Source organism: Podarcis cretensis (assembly GCF_951804945.1).
Source record: "Podarcis cretensis genome assembly, chromosome: 2".
In the NCBI taxonomy this organism is placed as follows: Eukaryota; Metazoa; Chordata; class Lepidosauria; order Squamata; family Lacertidae; genus Podarcis; species Podarcis cretensis.
The window spans coordinates 8,020,599-8,044,083 of record NC_137171.1 but is presented as its reverse complement, the minus strand read 5'-3'; the positions used below and the strand labels follow the sequence as shown (position 1 = coordinate 8,044,083).

The following is a 23,485-nucleotide window of genomic DNA, read 5'->3' as shown; positions in this document are numbered from 1 at the left end:
TATTTCCTATTTTGGATTATTTTTCCTTGCTATGCTCAATTACTGGATTTGTGTGTGTGTGTGTGTGTGTGTGTGTGGTGGTGGTGGTGGTAGCCTCACTTGTTGACAGGACAAAACAGTGTTCCACTCTTACACGTTTTTCATTACTTCGTTGGGTCACGTATTGTCCCTCCACTGCCTTGCAGAAAGGTAATTGCCTTTATAAGAGTCTCATGCATTTTTTATAAGGAGTGTCTCTGTGACGCACTTGGCTTTCCTGGGTGACATTCAAATCTACTTGATGCATGCAGGAAGGAGCTCTTTATTTATGCAGACACATGCAGGAGCCCACAAATTGCAACCACTGAACTGGCCAGAAATTGTGTGCACCTGAAAAAAACCTAAAGACCCTTCTGCCATGGCCATCCCCAAGGACTCTGGTGAGGGCAACGAGTGGGAGGAGAGAGGTCATGGATCAGAGTCGTCCTGCTCAGAGCCAGGTCTTTCTGTTCAGATTCTCCTTCTGGAAGACTCGCAGGCCCGCTCCTTCTTGGCTCTGGGGTAGGAGAAAGGCCAGTGCAATGCCAGGGAGGCCCTTTTCAATGCCAGAGGAAGGGAGGGAGACTCAGCAGTCAGGAAGAAGAAAGCCAGGTGTTGCCTCTGAAGAATCGCCGTGTCACTCGTTCCATGTCTCTGATACACAAAATATGGGTATGCTCAGCTGACAAAGCCCGGCAGGGCAAAACAAGGTACAGTGGTGTCTCGCAAGACGAGGCTCTTCGTATAGCGGTTTTTTCGTCTTGCGAAGCAAGCCCATTGACAGCTTAGCGGATTAGCGCTATTAGCGGCTTTTAGCGGATCAGCTGATAAGCGGCTTATCAGCGGATCAGCTGATAAGCGGCTTAGCTGCTTAGGAAAAGGGGGAAAAAGGGGGGGGAAACCCGCAGGAACTCGCAAGACATTTCGTCTTGGGAAGCAAGCCCATAGGGAAATTCATTTTGCGAAGCGCCTCCAAAACGGAAAACCCTTTCGTCTAGCGGGTTTTCCGCCTTGCAAGGCGTTTGTCTTGCGGGGCACCACTGTATTATTCTGGGAATCCTTGTCACGTTTAAGTTCTTTCGTCTGACACCGGCATACAACAACTATATTTTGCAAAGGCACATGTTAAGATCTTTCGTATCCTATGTCTGAAACCTGCATACAACAATCATACTTTGCAAACGAAGATGTGGAACATTACAAACAAAAGTTCATCTTTTGCAAGTACCGCTCCTTAAAGTTGCTACGTTTTACTCTTGTATTCGCGAAGACATACGTGGAACACAAAAAGCTTTTATTTGGACATTACGTTTAAAAAAACTGATTCTTTTGTACATACATGGAACACAAAAGCTTCTATTTGGACATTACATATAGCAGAACTGATCTATTTGTATTTCCTGTTCTAAATGTTGGTCCTTAATTGCTTCTACTCAATTAGATCATGTGAAAAGAGTTATGTTTCTATGATGTATAAAGAATTTATATAGTTAAACACAGCCAGTTACATTGTGGGTACAGTGGTGCCCCACAAGACGAGTTCCTGCGGGTTTTTTTCTTTCTCCCCCCCCTTTTTCTAAGCCGCTAAGCCGCTTATCAGCTGATCCGCTAAGCCCCTAATAGCGCTAATCCGCTAATGGGCTTGCTTTGCAAGACGAAAAAACCGCAAGACGAAGAGACTCGCGGAACGGATTCTTTTCGTCTTGCGAGGCACCACTGTTAGTTCAATTTACGTAACTATCAGTTTGACAGTGTTGTGTTACCTGTACAGTCTCAGACTGCAACTCCTGACCCTGGAATCATGAACTGCCTTTAGCGGACTATGAAGCTTGAATTGGTTTACCTTACCACTGGTACCCAGGGCCATCTAGATTAATTTCTGCTCTTCTCCCGTTCCTGAGTTTATACTGTCAGAATAAAGAACAGCTTCTTAACCCCCAAGGAAGTACACCTCTTGCTGTTGTTCTTGAGTGGGAGTCACAACAATTATTTTATTATTCTTTATTTAACAAATTTTATATGCCGCTTGGTTGCAAGCAGAACCTCTGCCTGGTTTTACTTAGGGGTTCCTATGGGCAGAGCTAGCAGTCACTAAGGTCTGAGTTTTTCCTGTCTTCCAAACCGGAATGGGTTTGAGAGCCTTTTCTCCAAGTTTTTCCAAAGTCGTTAGTTATCGTTCTCCACATGGTTACTCTGTTCTCTGCTCATTGTCCACTCCTTTTCTGGCATCTCAAGGTCAGATAGCCTTTGTCAACTATGATGCTCTCAGTATACAATTTCCTGTTATGCACATAGCTAAAATTCTTTCTTCCTAAACCTCATTCTCACACAAAGCAAATGAGGAGATAAATGAAACATTATCTGGGCTGTTACATTTCAAACCGTGGGGCACAAACTACATAATGATGCATCTTAAATGAGATGCCAGGGACAAGGTTCCTCTAATCTAGTTGTTTCCCAGGCATTATGTACAAGAACGCAGCTGCAGTTTGAAGTGGTCTAATGCAGAAACCGATCTCCCACCTCATCTGCTAATTGCAGGAACCACAATCCAAACATGCAACTTACCATACATCTATAAAACTTCAGTGCCTCTCAAGGTTCAGCCTTCAACCACTTGAGGCGAGCTGTTAACAATGTGCTCTCTGTGTGTGTGTGTGTGTGTGTGTGTGTGTTTGCATAAAGTGTATATCTAACCAAGCTGGAATGGGAAAGCAGGAAAATGTGCTTTAATTGCATTTCCTGAAAGACTTCACTGCTCTTTCCCTTTGGACTGAAGGGAGTAGTATATTAGCATATAGCAAAATACCGTATTTTTTGCACGATAACACTCACTTTTTTCCTCCTAGAAAGTAAGGGGAAATGTCTGTGTGTGTTATGGAGCAAATGCCTGTGGGTGGCGAGGGAGATCTGCTGCAGTCGTGAGCAGAGGATCCATGGTTCCCCTTCCTTCCCTCCTCCGTGACTCGCTTTGAAACAGCAAAGCGGGAGAAGAGCCGCGGAGTGGGGAGGAGAGAGGGACAGAGAGCCTGCTTCTTTAAAGGAGCAAAGCGGGAGGGGAGAGGAGCCTTCTCCCCTTATACCCCTCTTCTTCATTATTAGCAGCATTCTTCTCCACCCATCCCACGCGTGCTTCTTCTCCCCTTAAACTCCTCTCCTGCATTATTAGCAGCATCCTTCTCCACACACCCCACGTGTGTTCCTTGTCCCTTGAGTGCTTTTCCTTCCTTCCCCACTTAAAACGTGGTTACAAAGCACGGATCCACATGGATCCTCAGGATTTTTGCACTGGGTCACGCCAAATTCACCATCAGATCACATAGCATGCCCATGGCTACATCTTGCACCAAAAAAATCACGCACCCACTGTTGCCTGGGGCCGCAGTGGTGCAAAAATGTGGTTACAAAGCATGGATCCACATGGACTCTCAGGATTTTTGCATTGGGCTACTCCAAACTCACTGTCAGATCACGTCTGTGGCCACAGCACGAACCACAAAAATCATCTATCCACTGTTTCATTTAGAATATTTTTTTTCTTGTTTTCCTCCTCTAAAAACTACATGCGTGTTATGGTCTGGTGCGTGTTATAGAGCGAAAAATACGGTACTTATCCCATAATCACTATACTTTATAATAGGGCAGGGAGCCTGCAGGCTCTGCAGAAATTGTGGACTCCAACTCCCATCCGCCCCAGCCAGCATGCCCAATGGCCTGGGATTATGGGAGATGTAGTCTAGCAACACAGGTTCTTCCTTCCTGCCTTGTGTTTTTTTTACTAAATGTTTATTTAAAGTTTTTTTTTATAAAAACAAACAAACCACAAACTAAGTACCCATATACACCACCCTTCCCACCCTATTAAAGCAAATAATAAAGTAAGATAATGGTAGTATAGGGAGTTACAAAAGTGGCAATAGGAAAACTCAGTCTGTGTTCTCTCAGGTCCCACCTCTGCTTTACGAAACAAAGATTCAATCATAGTTAGCTCAGGACAATACAGCCTTATTTTGTTTTAATTAATTAGAGAATCGTTTGCATAACTCTTCCATTATGTATTTATGCCTGCATGTGCATGCTGTTGCAAAGCACACAGTGTAGTGTAGCCGTTACAGATGAGGACTTGGGAGACAAGGGTTCAAATCCCCAATCAGCCGTGAAGCTCGCTGGGTGCCCTAGGGCCAGTCACTGCCTCTCAGCCTAACCTACCTCACAGGGTTGTTGTGGGGGATCAGACTGGGAGGATAACCAGTCCATAAAGAGAACGTGGTGTCAGAAGCGTGCCAGACTGCAATCTCCCAAAGCAGCCTTTTCCAACCTTGTGTCCTCCAGATGTTTGGAACTACAGCTCTCCATCCCTGGCCACTGGCCATGATGGCTGGGGATGATGGGACTTGTCTAGAATATCTGCAGAGCGCCAGGTTTCAGAAGGCTGTATTTTAAAAGAAACTCACTGAGGAGGTAGGGCTTGAGACAGTCTTCAAGGCCTTCACCACGACGTAAGGATCATTTCTGTGATACAAGGTGGTTGAAGCATGTTTTTTTTAAAAAAAATAATATTTATTAACAGTTTGAAGATTACATAAAAAAAATAAAGAAAATACAAAAAAAATTAAACATTAGAATACAATACATCACAAAGACAAAAACACTACACAAAACATTAAATTAACAAAACAAACAAAACAATTAAAAACACCTCCGATAATTTCATAATCATATCTTTCATTCCCTTGTTTCAGTGACCTCCTCCCTCCTCCCATTTTTGTATCCACTTCAAATAACTGTTTCAGCAATTCCTTTCCATCTTCCTCTGTTTCCTGTCCTGTAATTTATCTTAACATGTTCTAACCTTATTTTTTCCCTTTAATACATTAACAATCTATCTGTACCTAATTCCTTATCACATTTCTGCTAAAGCTATATAACATCATTCCATCATTTTCTAGCATTCATTAATTTTACAATATTTCTGTAAATAATCTTTAAATTTTTTCCAATCTTCTTCCACCGACTCTTCTCCCTGGTCTCGGATTCTGCCAGTCATTTCTGCCAGTTCCATATAGTCCATCACCTTCATCTGCCATTCTTCCCGGGTGGGTAAATCTTGTGTCTTCCAATACTTTGCTATAAGTATTCTTGCTGCTGTTGTTGCATACATAAAGAAAGTGCTGTCCTTCTTTGGCACCAATTGGCCGACCATGCCCAGGAGAAAGGCCTCTGGTTTCTTCAGAAAGGTATACTTAAATACCTTTTTCATTTCATTATAGATCATCTCCCAGAATGTCTTAATCCTTGGGCATGTCCACCAAAGGTGAAAGAATGTGCCTTCAAAGGTGGTTGAAGCATGTTGTCCAAGTCCTGGGAGCTGTCCAAGTCCTGCAGGGCTTGTCTTCCTTTTTTCTGCTGCTTGCTGCCTCTGCCAACTCTAGCACAGACCTCTGTACTCACTAACCATTAACTGCTCTATGCCTTCAAATGGCCAAGATGGAACACTGGGAACTGTAGTTTGGTGCTGATAATTTGAGAAGCAACCTGTAGCCCTGCACAGAACTACAGCTCCCAGGTTTTCCTTGGGAGATAGGATGGCTAAGGACTTAAATGGTCTAATGATGTATATATGCCTGGGGGAGGTGTGGGGATATAAAAAGATACACCTGTTCCCCCTTGGGGAGGTTTCTCTCTACACGGAGCTTTCGTAACAAAGGCCTTTGGAGAGCCACTTTTAGAATCTCAGATTCCTGATCACGAAAGTGATTGTGGGAGCCTGAAGATAGCCACAGTACGACAGCGTTCCTGCTAAGATATTTATAATCTTGTAAAAAAGACTCAGATCTTTTCAGGCCCTCCCCGTGGGACAGAGTCAAGTGGAGAGCTATTTTTCGACGCTGTGCAAAGACCAATTAGCAAGAGAGGCTATTAAAATAGGCATTTCATAATGTCAAGCTCTATGCATGTTCTCGCGAGTGGGCTGGATCTCATTTAGCACACATTCCGCTGGCTTGTAGTAGCATTTTTGTTTTGCTTCTTCACACATTTTCGCAATTAATGGGACAAATAATTTTGCCCAGATGGCAATGCAAAGTGCACACTGAAAGAGAAACAGCCATTTCGCAGCAGATGGTGACAAAGAAATGAAATGTGCAAAAATGGGGGGGAAAGGGAAGAGGGCGATTTGCAACACCCCGAGCCCCGCAGTGAATAGAATTACCATGTTTAATTACAAATGCCGATGAGTCAGAAACATAACTGTCCCAGATACTATTCCAGAGGGAATCTTATCCTGAACACGCCACAGGTAAGAAGCACAGAGCCTGCAGAGATGCCCTCACTTACCATCAGAAAACTGTCAGGATTTAACCAGCGCCCCAGATCTCTCGTTTAAATCCCAAGAGAACTGGCCAACTTCTGTAAGCAGACTGTAGGCCTGCGTCTGTTGCTGTGTAGGGATGTTTCTTAAGACAGGAAGCAAATGAAAGTGGTTGAGAAAAGCATAGCTCCCTAGCATTGCCCCCCTTCTTTTGTTCATGGAAGCAATGCAAAAACCCACAACACCTGTCTAGGAGAGTTGACAGTGGAATCTACACATGAAACAAACAGCAGTTCTCTCTTTCAGGCTACCTCACATTAGTTGATGGGTCACATTATTGCAAATCGTGTACCTAGCTGGGAGTTGGGGGTGGGGGTAGAAGAGCGGATGATAAAAGTTGGAAGTGCAAATAAGCTTGTGCTTCTGAAGTTCTGGTTGTCAGTTTGCATTTCTTAGTGCAGAAAGTATTGATATCTTGTGTAAAGATCTTTCCTATTCTTTTCTATTCTGATTAATTCTAGAAACCACTAGAAGCATCTCTGTGTGAGAGAAGCAGACGCAGCAGTGTTAACGATTGTTTGGGTTATACTTTCTGGGAAGCTGCTTTGAACTAGTTCTCTTATCTCTATTCTGCAGAGTCATGCTGACTATAAATATGGGCCAAAAGGAGCCTGGATCTTACTTTTCTCTTTCTCTCTCTTCCTTCTGGTGTGGTGTTTCTTAGTACTAAGGTTTAGCCTTATTATGAGTTAAGTTTATAAATGCTGCAACTGGATTTTGTATGCACTGAGCCAACCCTGACTGCATTGGATTTGATAACCATTACGTAGCATTTGCCTTCAACACAAGTATAGCTCTGCTGAATGAAGTACAGTGGTACCTTGGGTTATATATGCTTCAGGTTACAGACTCCGCTAACCCAGAAATAGTACCTTGGGTTAAGAACTTTGTTTCAGGATGAGAACAGAAATCGTGCTCCGGCCGCACGGCGGCAGCAGGACGCCCCATTAGGTAAAGTGGTGCATCAGGTTAAGAACAGTTTCAGGTTAAGAACAAATTAAGTACTTAACCCGAGGTACCACTGTACTATTGCCTATGGTCTATTTTGGGGGACTCTGCAACGTGTTTAAGGTTTTCCTCCACCCGTATGACAATGTATGACACTGATGTGTGAAAATAAGAACTCTAGGTGCTCCCCACAAAGGAGTGAAAAAAATTTCTCTTTGCACAATACACAGGAATGCATAGCAAGGATGTCCCTAGCCCCTCCTTTCTTGTCTTTTCTGCGTAACACCTGCAGCCTTCTTAGTTGACAGCATGTAGAAGCAGAGTCCCCCACAGCAACTGATTATTGGGGTTCAAGCATGCAAGAAGTCTTGAACTCACTGGTATCAGGTGGGGTTCAACGCATGCGCCACTACGTTGCTCTGGCCAATACAAGATCACTAGCCAGGAATGAGTGGAATGTCATGAAATTCTACTCAATATTGATCCAGAGCAGATTCCAACGTATAGCTAGCAGAGTAAAAACTTAAACACGTTGCAGGATTCCCAAAAAATAGACCAGAGGCCTATTTCACTCAGCAGAGTTTTTCTGCTACTGAAGGCAAATGAGCATAATGGTCACAAATCCAATACATTCAGGATTGGCACTGTCCATAAGAAATCCAGTTGCAACAAGTTTAAACTTACAATAACTTATAATAAGTCTAAACTTTAACACTAAGCATACTAGGTACAAAACATCACACCAGAAGGAAAAGAGACAGAGAATGTGAAACCCAGGCTACTTCTGGCCTTACTTTTATAGTCAGCATGGCCCTGACTGAAGAGATAAGAGAACCAGTTTAAGTCAGCTGTACCCAGCTTCTCTGAAGGTATAACCCAAACATCATGAACTTTCTGCTTGTGTCTTTCACACAGAGCTTCCAGAACCCTCTTGAATTAATTACACACCAAATCAATACTTTCTGTACCAAGAAATGCAAACCGACATGGAAGTGCTTTGAAAAGTATCTTAGAGTGTATAATACTCAATTTAACCTACAAGTAGGAATGAACATATGAGCAGCAGATAACATTAAATAAAGGAAGATTTGAGATAAAAATGGATTGGAATAATAGAATATGCAGCCAGCGAAAGATTACCTAGAATGCCATGGAGAGATGAACTGGGAAGTCTAAGGATAAGCGATATCCATGTTTCATTGTATTCTAACGATTGATTTTTCTATGATTTTAGTGGTTCTTGTAACATACCTTGAGTCCCATTAGGGAAAAAGCTGGGGTATAAATAAATAAATATATAATGATAAAATAATAATAATAAATACAAGTTCCCTGAGCATGCTCACTTTGATTTAAGCAACAAGTAGACTCATCTTGTCTCTTTCTTTTCCCTGAATTCTTGCCCTTTCTAGCCTTTGCTTACAATGGCAGGTGACTTCAGGACTTTGATTTACGGCTGACATGGGCTGGGCATTGCAGTCTCAAAATTTTAGGTTGGTTTCAGCTGATTAACTATTGGGTTAACCCATAGCTGTCAACTTACAGATTTGAAAATAAGGGACCAGCAGCCACAAAAATAAGGGATCAGCAGCCAAAATAAGGGATTTTCCAAGCACAGGTATGTTCAACTTCTGAGCCCCTCCAAGCCAAAGGCAGAAAGCCCAGCCAGCAGCCAAACGAAGCCTCAAGCGGTGGTTCCCACAGCGCAGCAATCTGACAAAGGGGATGCAGCAAGGAAAATCACTGTCACCTCTCCACTGGGAAGCGCTGAGCAAAGGCGAGTCCCCAGGCAAAGCAGCCGATTTGATTGGCACAAGGCATGCAAGCTCCACCCCCCAGTCATTCTTAAGACTCCTTATTGGGTGAGCAACGCAGCCAAGCAACACAGTTGGAGCCTCCTTCCTCCTTGGCCAGCAGGGAGGGAGGGAGAGGAGCTGCTTCCTTTGAAACCCGGGAAATTTAAGGGACATCATCAATAAGGGACAGCAGCGGGACGCGGCGCTGGGATAAGGGAGTTTCCCACCAAATAAGGGACAGTTGACAGCTATGAGTTAACCTTTCAATCAGAGAGACTGAGACAAAAAAAAGAGCACTTGTCAGTTTATGGAACTCTCTATCTACAAGTGCCCCAAATTCCAAATTACCAAACATTGTCAGCTACTTGTGAGTAGGCTTGGAGGGAGGTAAAGGATGAAGAAGTATACTATACACCCTGGCAAAATAACATGATTGAAGTCCATAATGCAGCTTGCGGGGTGGGCGGGGAAGCTCAAGGTAGAACTATGTTATGGCTGGCTGTAAAAACCATCAGAACTGATTGGAAACCTGGTGAGTTCTCCGACTGCAGTCTTTCGATCCTATCTGGCTACTGGCCCCAATATTTTCCATTTCTAATCTCATTCAAGATGACTCATCCTCATTCCTGGAAAGTCTGTGCCAGGATGGGCCAGCTAACAAAGGCCTTTGTTGGCTAATTTTCTTAAAACACATTGACAAAACATAAGGGCAGATACCACGGCATTTGTTAAAAGCTGTTGGAGTGGAGTGGGGAAGGAATTGCAGCCCAAAGCTATAAAGTAATCTGTCATCAGATCTGGCTGTTTGGCTGACTATCCGGCTGTTCCTAAAACAAAGCAGAGTGGCTAATAATAGCCTTGTACTGAACCCCAACATATATAGAAGGAAGGAAAGCTGCAGAAGGGTGCTTGACTTGTAGCTGAGCATTAGTTACGGGAGCAATAGTCCATATTTGCAAAAAAAAAAAAAAAGCAAGCTTTGCCAGGAAAAGGTACCGTATTTTTTGCACTATAAGACTCACTTTTCCCCTCCTAAAAAGTAAGGGGGAAATGTGTGTGCGTCTTATGGAGCGAATGCAGGCTGCGCAGCTATCCCAGAAGCCAGAACAGCAAGAGGGATTGCTGCTTTCACTGCACAGCGATCCCTCTTGCTGTTCTGGCTTCTGAGATTCAGAATATTTTTTTTCTTGTTTTCCTCCTCCAAAAACTAGGTGTGTCTTGTGGTCTGGTGCGTCTTATAGAGCAAAAAATACGGTAGTAGTTGATATATTTCTACTTGCAGAGCTATATGATGGTGCTGGAAGATAGCTTGCTCATTACTTCCTGGCCTTGAGTTGTAATTAAAAATAAATAAATCCCACATCTATTCAATGGCATTGTTTTCCATTATAGGCATGACTTTTCCATCTCTTTATCACGCGGAGGGGAGAAGCAACCCAAATAACTCAGCGAGTTACGGCTGCTGAGGAAACAAATTTAGGTCTGAGTTGAACTTTGAATGAGATGAGCACACCTAGAGAGACAACCCTGGAGAACAATGCTTGGGACTCAGGAACACTCCCCATTCTAAGGAGCTTGGAACCTGGGCCTAAATATGTTCGGTTTTGTAGCCGCACATTCTTTCATTAGAGCTTAAAAAGATTGCACACACCCTCCCTTCATTTAAATACATTTTGCAGAATTTAATTTTTTTCTGGTGGTGGTGGTACCATCGTCAAATGAAAACAGAGCTGCTATAATAATAATAATAATAATAATAATAATAATAATAATAATAATTTATTATTTGTACCCCGCCCATCTGGCTGGGTTTCCCCAGCCACTCTGGGCGGCTTCCATAAAAACCAAAAATACACTAAAATATCACACGTTAAAAACTTCCCTGAACAGGGCTGCCTTAAGATGTCTTCTGAATGTCAGGTGGATATTTATCGCTTTGACATCTGATGGGAGGGCGTTCCACAGGGCAGGCGCCACTACCGAGAAGGCCCTCTGCCTGGTTCCCTGTAGCTTTGCTTCTCGCAATGAGGGAACCGCCAGAAGGCCCTCGGCGCTGGACCTCAGCATCCGGGCAGAACGATGGGGGTGGAGACGCTCCTTCAGGTTGACTAATCATCAGTTCCCAGATCACCAGGGAGCCCCAGTTGCATTCAGCATGTGTCTGTGTTTTGGGGTGGAGGGTGGGGTGAAGGAGGACAATATGTTTCTTAGCACTGGCAAGGTGGCAGTCTAGTGAGTCTACCATCTGCCCATGCTATGGCCTGAGTGCCATTCCAGGAGCCAATTAACTGAGCTGGTTGGTCAAGGGGGGGGGAAGAACTTTTCACCATCAATAGAGGTTCTAGCCCAGGTTTCAACACAGCCATTCCCTTCATGTCTCCCACCTGACCTTATTTCACAGCATTTATCACCTTGTCCCAAATAGAAATTAGCAGCTTGCAACTGGGGCTGGGAAGGAATCTTACCTACAACTCACAACTGGCCTTAGTATCATGGGATGTTGGCCTTCCTCATAACAACGGGTCATTGTAGCTAATGTTACTTCTACTCAGAGTAAACCTATTGAAGTTTATGGACACAACTCACTTAAGTCCATTCATTTCAATGGGTCTATGCTGAAGAGAGCTTAGTTGGATACAACCCATCAGTCTTTTGGAAGGGGGATCAATTATGTCTCACGATACCATCATTCCATTCTGGATGGTACTGAGGACACTGAGCAGGATCCATAGCCAGGGTGGGTGGGGAGGGGACTCCTCACTCCAGTATGGACCCCTAAAATGCCTGTGGAATGTCATGATGCCAACCCACACCATATGGCCTTTCTCCCCCAAATGTTGTCCATCATGTGGGCTGCATGGATTCATCGATCAGCAGCTAGGCTTTCGGATGCCTGAACCCTTCCCTGACACCATGCCAAACCCAGCAGTCCATAAGACTGTAGTCATTTCTATCTTGCCCTTCCTCCCAGAGTAGCCCATATTTTAGCACGGTTCTTGCTCCCCTGCTATACACAATAAGCACAATTAACAAGGCCATGAGAAAATTAACAAAGTCAACTTGACCATCCTATCTGAACGTGGATCTCCCAAGATCCTGTCCCAGCACTGTCTTCTGACTCTCTGTGGGTTCCAAGCTTATAGCAGAAACATATCACGTTCACTCAAGCTTTTCTTCTTATAAAGATGAGGACTACAGATGTTTTAAAAAACAAACCATGCTGAAGCTCTTAGCATTCCAGATTCCACACTGGAAACCAAACTCTGGGTGTGTGGTGCCCCTTCATGTAAGCTAACAAACAAGTCAGTTAACTCTAGTCTCCCAAACTGGGAAACTATTTTTAATGAAGCCACAGTTTGAAGTTGGCTTAATACCATCTTGTTCCAAAGCCATTAAACAGTTTCTTGGTTTAGACAAAACAGGAAGATACAGTTAACTGAAGACTTCCTGTCTTCATTTGCAAACACAGCCCCCTTCCGCTAGTGAGCAGCCACAAGGCTCATTTATATCTTGGCTTATTAAGCTGAGTTTTAATTGTCCAAGGGTGGCCAATATTTCTCAACAAATTAGCCATCAGGTGTTTTTGTTATTATTATTTTTTAAATCTTGCTACAGCCATTAATTAGCTAACCAATGAAAAGATGTTTGCGTTACTACCAACACTGTGATTCTTTTCTGCACTATGTTGCTTTATTCATTTCCTTCTGAAATCCTCCTGGACTTTCCTGTCTTGCGTATATAGGTTTGCAGATTCAGAACTATACATCATGCATTTGGTAAACCTGCCTCGGGCACACGAAAGCTCATGCCATGACAATTTTTAAGGGGACACAAGACTTTTTTGGTTTTGCTTACCATCATTTCAAGTTAGCACCAATACATTAAAACATCAAACAGCTGTGCAACCTTTCGGGAGGCAGAGACCTGAGAGGGCATCAGAGGAGGGAGGGAAGGAAAGAGGGACAGAAGCCAGTGTTGCCTGCGGCCTCCATGACCATCATTCAAGGCACCCCAGGGTGCCACAACAGACTGGTTGAAAACCACTCCATTAATGAAACATGACAGAGGGAGAGCCATATTTGCCTCTTGAAGCAAAAACAACCAGAGAGTCCTGAGGCAGTTTAAAGACTAACAAATTTATTATGGTGTGGGTTTTCGTGGATTTAAGCTCACTGATGTGTGAACTGAAATCTTAGTTGGCAGGTCCAAAAAGGAGACAGTTATAAGGTGGTGATTTAATGGCAATGAAATGCAAAGGTGTCAGTTTAGAGCTTCATAATGTATTCTAAAGAGGCACGACTTTCGCTTTTTGCATCAGCAGATTGGTAGGAATTGCTGAAATTATATAAACACCTATAGAGAGGTAGAGACAGAAACAGCCACAGACAGCACAGGTACCTTGGCTGGGCTAATGAACATCCTTTGTCTTCATTTAACCCACACGGTATAGCACTGAACTTCCAGCTGAATTGTGATTCAGCTGTTTCTTCTTTTGACATCCCTGTGTTTCAGAATGGCCGCCTTTAGGTCAGTAACAGTGTGTTCTGGGAGACTGAAACATCCTCACTGGTTTATTGCTATTGTCACTTTCTGATGTCAGATTTGTGCCTATCTATTATTTCGCCTAGAATAGAGACGGATCTCTCAGACCTGTTAGTAATATGGGGCAGGAAACTCTCCAGTGCTTTATTTTTCCATGGATTTTTTTTTTTGTGTTTCATAAGTTTGTTAGGAAAAATGAATGGATGCCATTGGCAAATAAATATTATGCAAGCTTGGTCTTTTCAAAGTTTTCACTTTGCTTACTAAATACAAATAAAACATGCAGAATTAAGCCACTCTCCAAGTCATCAGCAAATTTCTCTAAGCAAACTGAACATTTCCCCTAATTCGCATAAAGTATTTTATGCTGGAAAATTTACACCACTAAACAGAATGCAGTAGGGATTTGTTAACAGATGATAGCATAAATCACATTGGAAAAGAAGATGAATGAACCCATGATACTTTGGATCACATTATCAAGTCTTGTAAAAGCATGCCAGAATGGACATGAGGTGGGGCAGATTAGGTACCTGGCTCTGTCACAGGATCTGTTTCCTGTGCCCAAAATTTTGTTAGCTGGTTGTTGCTGATGCAGAGTTTTAGGTTGGGTGCTGTCTGGAAGCAACTACAAGCCAGTGACTTCCAAGGCCTGTGACAGGGAAGTGCCATTGTCCAGGACGGGCTCTAGAATCCTGATGCTATGTCTGAGTGGTTTCAGCTGAGAAATAAGTGACAGCAAGCGGTGGCCTGTCATTTTCTCTTCTAAGCCTGCCCTATAGATTGTTCCTGAGCACCATTCTGGCCTTGTTGATGCATTATTTTACTTCATTGGATAGGTATTGTAGTCTCAAATGTCTGATTAAATTCTTAAGTAGTCTGTCTGATGACCCTGAACAGATGTGGTTGTGTCATAGGGCTTAGCTGTAGACAATGGACTCATGGTTTGTCCTGGGTGGAAGCTGGAAGCATGAAAGCACATTTAGCAACCAACACTTCCTATGAAACATGGTTCTAATGTGTCCATTGTGCAGTTGTACAGTAGTATACAAAAGTGGACCTCTTGCATAGATTGTAGGCTAACGTTGCTAGCGGACTGGCAAGTTACTGGGCTGCATCCAAATAAGTTCTACTCAAACCCATGGAAATTAATGGACCTAAGTTGGACAATTCTATTATTCTATGTCCATTCATTTCAATAGGCCTACTCTGAGGATAATGAACACTGGAACAACCCAGTGTAGTGGCAAGTACATACTGTCCATGAGTCCGTATGACAAAGATGCCATCAGCGTATTTCACATAGAAGAGAGGCTTTTGGGAATAGGAGTTGAGAAAGCATTGTTTTAAGTGAGTCATCAAGATGCTAGCACACTGTGGAGCCAAGCAGGTACTCATGCTAGCACCATCAATCTGAATACACATATTCTCCTCAAAGCGGAAGTAATTATGGGTAAGTACAAAGCGGCCAACTTTGGTAGCCATGTAGTTCCATCTTTGTGGTGGAGGATTCTGGTGTAAAAGGTGGTCTCAACGCAAATGCCAACTAGGGTGGAGATTGTCAAAAGATTGCCATTTTCTCAGAAAGTCGGTGGAGCTGATGTGCCTATTTGGGCCATATGAACTTCAGAATTGGACTATGAATTAATGGTGCTCAGCATATAAGGAATACAAACTGGAACACATTATATGAAAATAGGTTCCAATGAACTGGGAATTACAGCTGTACTATGTGGTTGTTAACCGCCCTGAAACTGGTGGCAGAGGAAGAATACAAACCGGCTTAAAATAATTTTGTAACATAGGGGTTGTGAATCAGATGTTGTTGGAATACAACTCCCATGATCCCTGGCTATTGGTTGAGGCTCTTGGGAGTTGGAATCCAACAACACCCAGAAAGCCACAAGTTGCTCCTCCCTGTTGTGATTCTTGCGTAGTATTGTTTAATAAAAAAGCAGAATTCCATTATTTCTGTTGTAAAATAATGTAAAAGGGGGGAGCAAAGTGTAGTCATTTACCCGTCTTCTGTCTTTCAGCAAGGCGGAAAGCACTGGCATAAAATCTCAAGTGTCTTTACAGATTTCTTTCTCACTTCTCAGCAGATGCCTACTGCACAAGAGTGGTTAAAAGAGTGGAATGGGACACATTTGCAATGGTAATTTTATGAAAACGCACCTGTCTCGTTCTGATTATTTCAGGCGCAACAATGTTAGTTCACTTTTGCAGCAAAACATGAAAAAGTAGTGTTGAGATAAAAGCTATTTCTTGATCTCTGGAGGCAAGGGGAAACAGAGGGGGTTGGGGAAGAGAGATAATGCTCCCAGCACAGAATGGAAGACAACATGTTAATATATCATAAAATTAAATGAGGGTAATATATTCACTTTCCAGGCTACAGGAGGGAGAAGGTGGAGCTTAGTGTGCCATCAATGATTAAAAGGTTTTGAATGTCAGTATGCAAATGTGCTGCAACTTTCATTTCCTCCCATGTAAATGATCGAAATGTTTCTGAAGTGAAATCTTGTTCCATTTAATGGTGTTTTGAATATGCATTTTTCCAAATGCATACAAACACAAGGCTCACAGGACCCCTTCTCCTTTACAAAGGCATATAGATCAGAGAATAACTACGCTACGTCTTAGTTTTCTGTACAACTAGCTTTTAAAAGTTAGCCCTACTGACACAGGAGTTGATTTTAGATAGCAATCTTGCCCCACGGGAGTGAGCAGAATATAAAAGGGGTGTGTAGCCGCTGATCCTGTCCAACAGAGAATCAACATCCCATTGTGAAGCAGGCCTAATCTCAGCACCAAAGACAGTTACAGTGCCAGAGCTCAAGGCAGAAGGGCCGTTTCCCACCCTTCAAAGCTGAGCTCTTCCCTCCCAACTCCTCCCTTTGCCTCACTAACAACATATTTTAAAGGATGCAAGAGTTTACTTTTGAGCTTCTGCTGCTACTAGTGGAAAAGGAGACAGCTGGATCAGTTAGTTCAAAAATGAATCCAGACGTCTTTACGTATTATCCACAGAACCTCCCCAAACTGGAAGTGGATGTTTATTTATTTCATTTAAATCCTACCTTTTCTCCAAAGAGCTCAAGGCAATTAACATACTAGCGCCCCCCCCCCCATTTTATCCTTACAACAATCCTGTGAAGTAGGTTAATGACTGGCCCAAGGTCACCAGTGAGTTTCTTTGTTCTGGGGATCTGAACTGAGGTCTGAACTGCCATCAGCATCACAACACCAAGTGCCCTGGGCAGGGATGGGCACAATCATCTTCCATCACCCTGTGATGTCTTTGCATGGCACAAACACTTCCATTAAAAGAGTTATACTCAGACAAGCAACAGTATTGTAATGGAATGTAGACTGAATAGCTGCCGGAAAAGCTGGGCATGCAGTAAAGTACACACCTCACAAAACTTAGTCCTTCACTACACCATCACAAAGGTGCCAAATGAGGCTTTAAAAGGTAAAGGATCCCTGACAGTTAAGTCCAGTTGTGAACGACTCTGGAGTTGAGGTGCTCATCTCGCTTTACTGGCTGAGGGAGCCGACGTTTGTCCGCAGACAATTTTTCTGGGTCATGTGGCCAGCATGACTATGCCGCTTCTGGTAAAACCAGAGCAGCACATAGAAACACCGTTTACCTTTCCCGCCAGAGCGGTACCGATTTATCTACTTGCACTTTGACGTGCTTTCGAACTGCTAGGTTGGCAGGAGCTGGGACAGAGCAATGGGAGCTCACCCCCTCGCAGGGATTCGAACCGCCGACCTTCTGATCGGCAAGCCCTAAGCTCAGCAGATTAGACCACAGTGCCACCGTGCAGCAAATGGGACAATTAAAAGGCAACATAAACAGACAGCCACACCTGTGGTTGTGCACATAGGCTTGAGGGAAGCTGAAGCACTGACTTCCCATCAAAAGCAGAAGTTTTTGCTCACCTCTCAGTATTTGTTACATGCACAAACCAAACTGTGGGCAGTTTAGAGGTTTTGCCTTACACTGATCCATTTAGCTCAGTAAAGTCTGTAGATAATTGGAATGATGATACTTGGCTTCAAATTACTACTCAGTCATGAAACACCCTGAGTCAGTTGAAGTTCCTAACCTAAGATTTTAACCTAAACTTTTGGGTTTAGGCAAGAGGAACATGTGTGCCTCCCTGAGCTCCTTGGAACTGCAGGATGAAAATGTTATTTAGGAATACACTGGGCAATGATTATCCAAGTCTCACAGAGCAGACCCTTGCTGCTGCATTACCTAACATCCTTTTAAAGCTTTTCCCATCTATGCGGTGTCTTGAGCTAAACCCCAGCAGTGTCAGGGGCTAAACTTCAGTCATAATACTTACATGTAAAGCATATGCTCATCTGGTGAGTCACTTCCAAATCCATGTACACGTGACCAAAATAACCACAACCACCAAACACTAGCTCAAATACAACCGGTGGCCTGCACACTGTAACAGTGAACACATCTTTGCCTACATGGAGATTATATTTGAGGCACAGTTGAATCAACCTTTATACAAAAAGACACACAAGCAGCGGTTGCCATAGCCAACTGTTTTATTAGCCTCGAGGCATATTCAGCCCCATTTGCGCAGCAAAGTTATTTCTTTCTTTTCACAGGCCCCCTTGCTTCCTATCCGTGTTGAGACCGCACAGAGTTGGTAAAGCTGTGTCCCATTTCACACTGCAAGCAGAGGCTGACATGCCTGAAAACACCGTCATAATCCTCACTTATGGCATCTAGATTTCGATGCGCAGATTATTTCTCTTTTTAAGTACAAAGGAACATTAATTCAAGACAGCCCACACTTGTGGTTTGAAATGGTACAGCTCAGAGACAGCTTTGCAACCTCAGTGTGAACTAGTCCTTGGTTTGGCCAGTCCTACTTGTGAGATTCTGGTTAGCCACTGTGCGAACAGGATGCTGGACTAGATAAGCTTTTGGGTCTGACCCATCAGAGCTCTTCTGCTGTTCTTATGTTCAATTTGTAAAATTTGTAAAAGTGGAGAAAGAGGAGGAGAGAGGAAGTACCAAAGGTCAAGCTGTCCTTAATGTCCTCTGACCTTCACTCTCCAGCCCTTATTCCTTGAAATGAGGGGTGTGTGAGAGAGATGTGGTGTTAGTTAGAGATCCATGATCAGATCTTGTTGTGCTTAAAAGAGAGACAGAGACTTAAAAGCAGCCATGGAGGAAGGAGCCAAATTGAAAGGAATCCAGTATTGGGAGAGGGCTGAGATCTAAGCCTTCATTTCTCCAGTTTCAACAAGTTACACTGAAGCTACCATTAGCCATTCAACTGGGAGAGGAAGTTGGGGAGAATATTAGTTGTTGTAGTAGTAGTACACTACCTTTCAGTGGAACATCACGGGGTGGTTCACATCAGAAAAATACAGAACGAGAACACAAAATACATTAAAAAAACCCCAAACCAATAACTCCCCTTCCACACATTTAAAAAGCCATAGCATGTTAATCAGCCAAAGACCTGGTTATAGAGAAATGCTTTTGCCTTGTGCCTACAGATATGTAACAAAGGCGCCAGATGAGCCTCCATAGGGAGAGCATCCCACAAACGGGGAGCCACCACAGAAAAGGCCCTTTCTCGTGTTGCCACCCTCCGGACCTCTTACGGAGGAGGCACACGAAGAAGGGCCTCAGGTGACGATCGCAGGTTGGTTTATTTGGCCGTCTGAGGTATTCCAATCCTCAGCCATTTGAGTCTTTATAGGTCAAGACCAGCACTTTGAACTGGGACCCCAAACTAACTGGGAGTCTGGGCAGTTGGCGCGGGATGGGCATTATATGCTCAAACTGCCTTGCCCCATAAGCAACCCGGGCTGCCAAGTTCTGCATTTCCAGTGGTCAGATTAAAAGGGAAAATATCCGCTTCTTTTGAAGCCCGAAAAAACAAGGGAGAGACCCGCTTGGCCTGTGGTAGCAAGGAAGCCATGCCCGACATTGCATAGAAAAATGCGCCGCCCTTCCCACCTCCCCCTGTTTTGGCCGTCTTTTGGCAGACTCCGCCGCCCGCCAGGTGCGCCTTCCTGCTTAGAAGACCCACCTAGACACCTGCCGCGTCGGAGGGCGACATTTCGTGAAGTCCCGAGGAAGCTCCCCAAGTGCCGCCCGGCTTCGCTACGCCCCGGACTCGACGCCAGCCGCTCCCTCCGGCGCCCTCGCCTTCCTCGGGCATCGGGGGCTGAGCTCCGGCGGGGCCGAGAGGCTCCGGGGCCGACGCCAAACGCTGCCCGGCTTCCTCTTTCCGTTTCCCGCTGGCGCCTCCGAAGTCTCCTCGCGGGCCGCCCCACGCGCCCCCCGGGACCCCCTTTCCCTGCGAGCCCCTCCGGCTCCCTTTCCTCGTGCCCAGCCCCAGCTCCAGAGGGGGCGCCCTCCTCGAGTCCCCCTTCCTCTCCCCACACCGCAGGGGGTGTTCCCTCCCCCAGCCCCCCCCCAGCCCAGGCCCCCTCTTTCCCCGCGGGGGCTCCCCAAGCAGCCTTGCCCTCCTCCGCGCCCGCCTCTCATCCACTTATGATGCTATCCTTTCCTGTATTTTGCCTACCGCCCTTCGCCCGGGCAGGGCGGTTTGCAGCACGAAAACGCCAAACAGACCCCCTTTGCCCTCTGCCTCCCTCTCTAACCCATTTCTCAGCAACTGCCCCTTCGCTCCGAGCCGGGATCCAAGCCTCCAGGAGAGCCGCCTCATTATTATTATTAATTATTATTATTATTATTATTATTATTATTATTATTATTAGCCCCCCCCCGCTTTTTCTTTCCCACCAATTCCCACTGCCACCCTGCCCATTTCCTAGCCAGCCTTTCGCTCTCCTCGTGCAGTCCGGGATCCTCCCCCACCCCACCCACCGATACCCCCCCCCCGCGCAAAAAAACGATCCCTCTACATCCTTTTCGATGGAGGGCCCCCCAAAGCAGAACCCCCCCCCCAAAGCTGCGCCCCCCGCCCTCTGCGCGCCCAGGGCTGCCTCGCCGTCCCCGGCGTCTCCCCCGCGCTCCGGCCCCTGTTTTCCTCTCTCTTTATCATAAATATATAAATTATGCTAATTAAGACCATTGCATATTCACCGAAGCGGGTCCCCCCCGCCCCCCACCCCCGGCCCCGCCGCCCCCCACCCCACTCACCGCTGCGCAGCCGGGAGGGACCCGCTCGCCCCCTGCCCGGGCCGGGGCTCCTCCGAGCCGATCTTTTCCCCTCCTCGTCTTCTTTTCTCTCTCTCTCTCTCTCTCTCTTTCTTTTTTTCCCGGGGAATAATTAAAAATTCATCTCACAGCAGCGGGAGCGAAAGGCGCTGCTCGCACACGCACAAAAAGAGGAGGGGGCAGGCAGCGCCCCCCACCCCCAGGGCCCAGCCGGGCTCAAGCCCTCCTGCAAGCGCAGCCCCCGAGGTTTTGCACCGGGACTGCCCCCCCGCCGCAGCCGCCCGAGCCCCTGCCCCGCCTGGGGGGAGAACGAGGGGGCAGATTTCGGCGCTGGGGGTTTTGTAGCTGCTGCGTCATGAACATAATTTATGCAAAGGCCTTTGCCGCATCCTGCACAGCCCGCGGGAGGACGCTAGGGGGAGCAGGGGAGCCCCCTCCCTCCCCGAGGCCCCGCCCCGTTTCCCCCCCCCCCACCCCCCAACAAGGTCCAAAGTGCTTTCTCGTTGCAAAAACTAGGAGGTGCGTGCACGGGGTGGGAGGGGATGAAACCGAGGAATGCCCCAACGACTCCTTTGCCGGGTCGAAGCATCCTTCGCAGCCGGGTTTAGTTCCCCATGACCTGCAAAATGCTTCTGGAGCGTAGCTGTCAACTTACAGATTTGAAAGTAAGGGACCAGCAGCCTTGAAAATAAGGGATCAGCAGCCAAAATAAGGGATTTTGCTTGACTTATACATAAATCTGGCACTGATGGAGCCATTCTGCTTTTGCTGCGACTGACTGTGTTTTGCAGGGGGTTGGACTAGATGATCCGAAGGGTCTACAACTCCCACCAAAGAAGAGTGGCAGACAAAACTGATGAACGACGTCGAGATGGCAAAGCTTACAGGCAGAATTAGAAACCAGGAAGAGGACCTCTTTCATAAAGAATGGGGAACGTTTATAATTTAGTTGAAAAGCTATTGTCAAGAGTTACATACATTGGTAGGACTGACAGAAAACGTGTAGTAAAAATTTGAACTATGGGTGGACAAATGATTTATAAAATTAGAGTTATGAAAGGGATGCAGAGGGGGAAATCACTACATTAAGATGCTGCCCTGGTTGGAGGGGATGCTAAGCAGCACGTCGGGGCTGCTGTCGTCCTGGCGCGAGGAGTTCCATCGGCCCTTCCCCACCTGAGAGAGGGAGGGAGGGAGAGAGACTCTCGCCCACGCTGCCTGCGAGCCCGGCATGAGGCGGTTGTGGTGCCATCGCGGCCCTGAAGTGCTGCCCTTCTGTGTCCCTCCCCATCTCCTCCTCTTCCTCCTCCCTCAGGCCGCCTCCTCAGCCGCCGCCTCCAGCTTCCCCTGGAAGCATGGTGGAAGTCTTGCAAGAGAGGGGCTGTCTGCCCGCCCGCCCACCGCCACCCGTCTCCTCACAACGCGCCCCTGAGGGGGGAAAAGGGAGAGACGGAGATGCGGCAGCTCATGTGCGCGCGCTCTCTCACGGCGGAGGACCCCGAGCCGCTGCTTCCTTCCCAAGCCGGGCGAGCATGAAACCCGGGAAATTTAAGGGACATCATCAATAAGGGACAGCAGCGGGACACGGTGCTGGGATAAGGGAGTTTCCCGCCAAATAAGGGACGGTTGACAGCTATGTTCTGGAGAAACGTCTGGGGGATTTTTATTATTTTAAAAAAAGTTTGAATGCATTCCAGCAGATCGTGGGAGAGAGAGAAGTGCAGTGATTGCCTGGGAATTCTGCACACATTGACTTAGGAGCAAGGCCTCCCCATTGCACAAACAGGACTTCCTTCTGAGGAGATGTGCATCAGGGGTGCCCACTTAAATAAAATATTGTAGGGGCCCAGGTAAGCCCTGCCCTGCATAATCGATCACATGATGCAGTGCACACCCTATTTGAATGGGAATGCCTATCAACTTGTGGGTGGCTCGGCCCCCTCAAATGTTTTATTGTGGGGGCCGAAAGTCTCCATGGCCCCTAGGAGTTGGCTCCTATGATATGCATAGAATCGTGTTTCCTCTTGTGAAAAGAGGAAAGTATTTATTTCACTGCAGCGGTGTGATGGCCTGGGAATCCGATTCAGAGGCTGAACTGGAGGAATCCCAGCCTGCACAGGAGTCCCCGCCTCCAGGGCCGGCTGAACTGGGGCAGGGCCTTGATTCTGAAGCGCCTGCACCAGTGCCAGATCCTCAGGAGCAGGAACCAGGTGAATCCACTCTGGTTCCAGAGGTGGTTGAGGACTCAGTGCCTACAGGTGAGTCTCCCCCTGGGCCCAGTAACCCTTTAGCCTCTCCTGAACTGCAGAGGCTCAGGGCAGAGAGGCGAAGGGAACTGGTTTCTTCCAGGAGGAGTGCTCACCTTAAGGCCAGGAGAGGCGGGTCTCCTGGGGGCCGGGACCGCCCTTGGCCTCAGATAAGATATAGGCCAGTCAGCCCGGTCCCAGGTTGCGGGAGCAACGTCGTTGATGAGCTGTTTCGGCCAGCATCCAGTCCTGTTTCCCCCAGAGTTCCTGTCCTTGCCCGGCTTCCTGCTGTGGACCCCGCTTCGCCCGAGGAGGACTGTCTGCCGACCCTCAACTCAGGTCCTGGACCTCGCCCCACGGTAACCTCCCCCCCCCCCGGACCAGCACA

General features: G+C 46.1%; 1 protein-coding gene across 2 annotated transcripts in view; it reads right to left on the bottom strand.

The window, feature by feature from the left end:
* Window positions 1–21,223, bottom strand: part of POU6F1 (POU class 6 homeobox 1) — a 45,580-nt gene extending 24,357 nt beyond the window's left edge. Inside the window, exon 1 of one of the 2 annotated variants that reach the window (XM_079966718.1) lies at window positions 20,834–21,223. The gene's annotated coding sequence lies outside the window, so the exon portion shown is untranslated. Of the gene's footprint in view, window positions 1–19,754; window positions 19,919–20,833 lie in introns of those variants that run through there. The other variant, XM_079966719.1, reaches the window with a different exon arrangement.
* Between the last annotated feature and the right edge of the window lie 2,262 nt (window positions 21,224–23,485).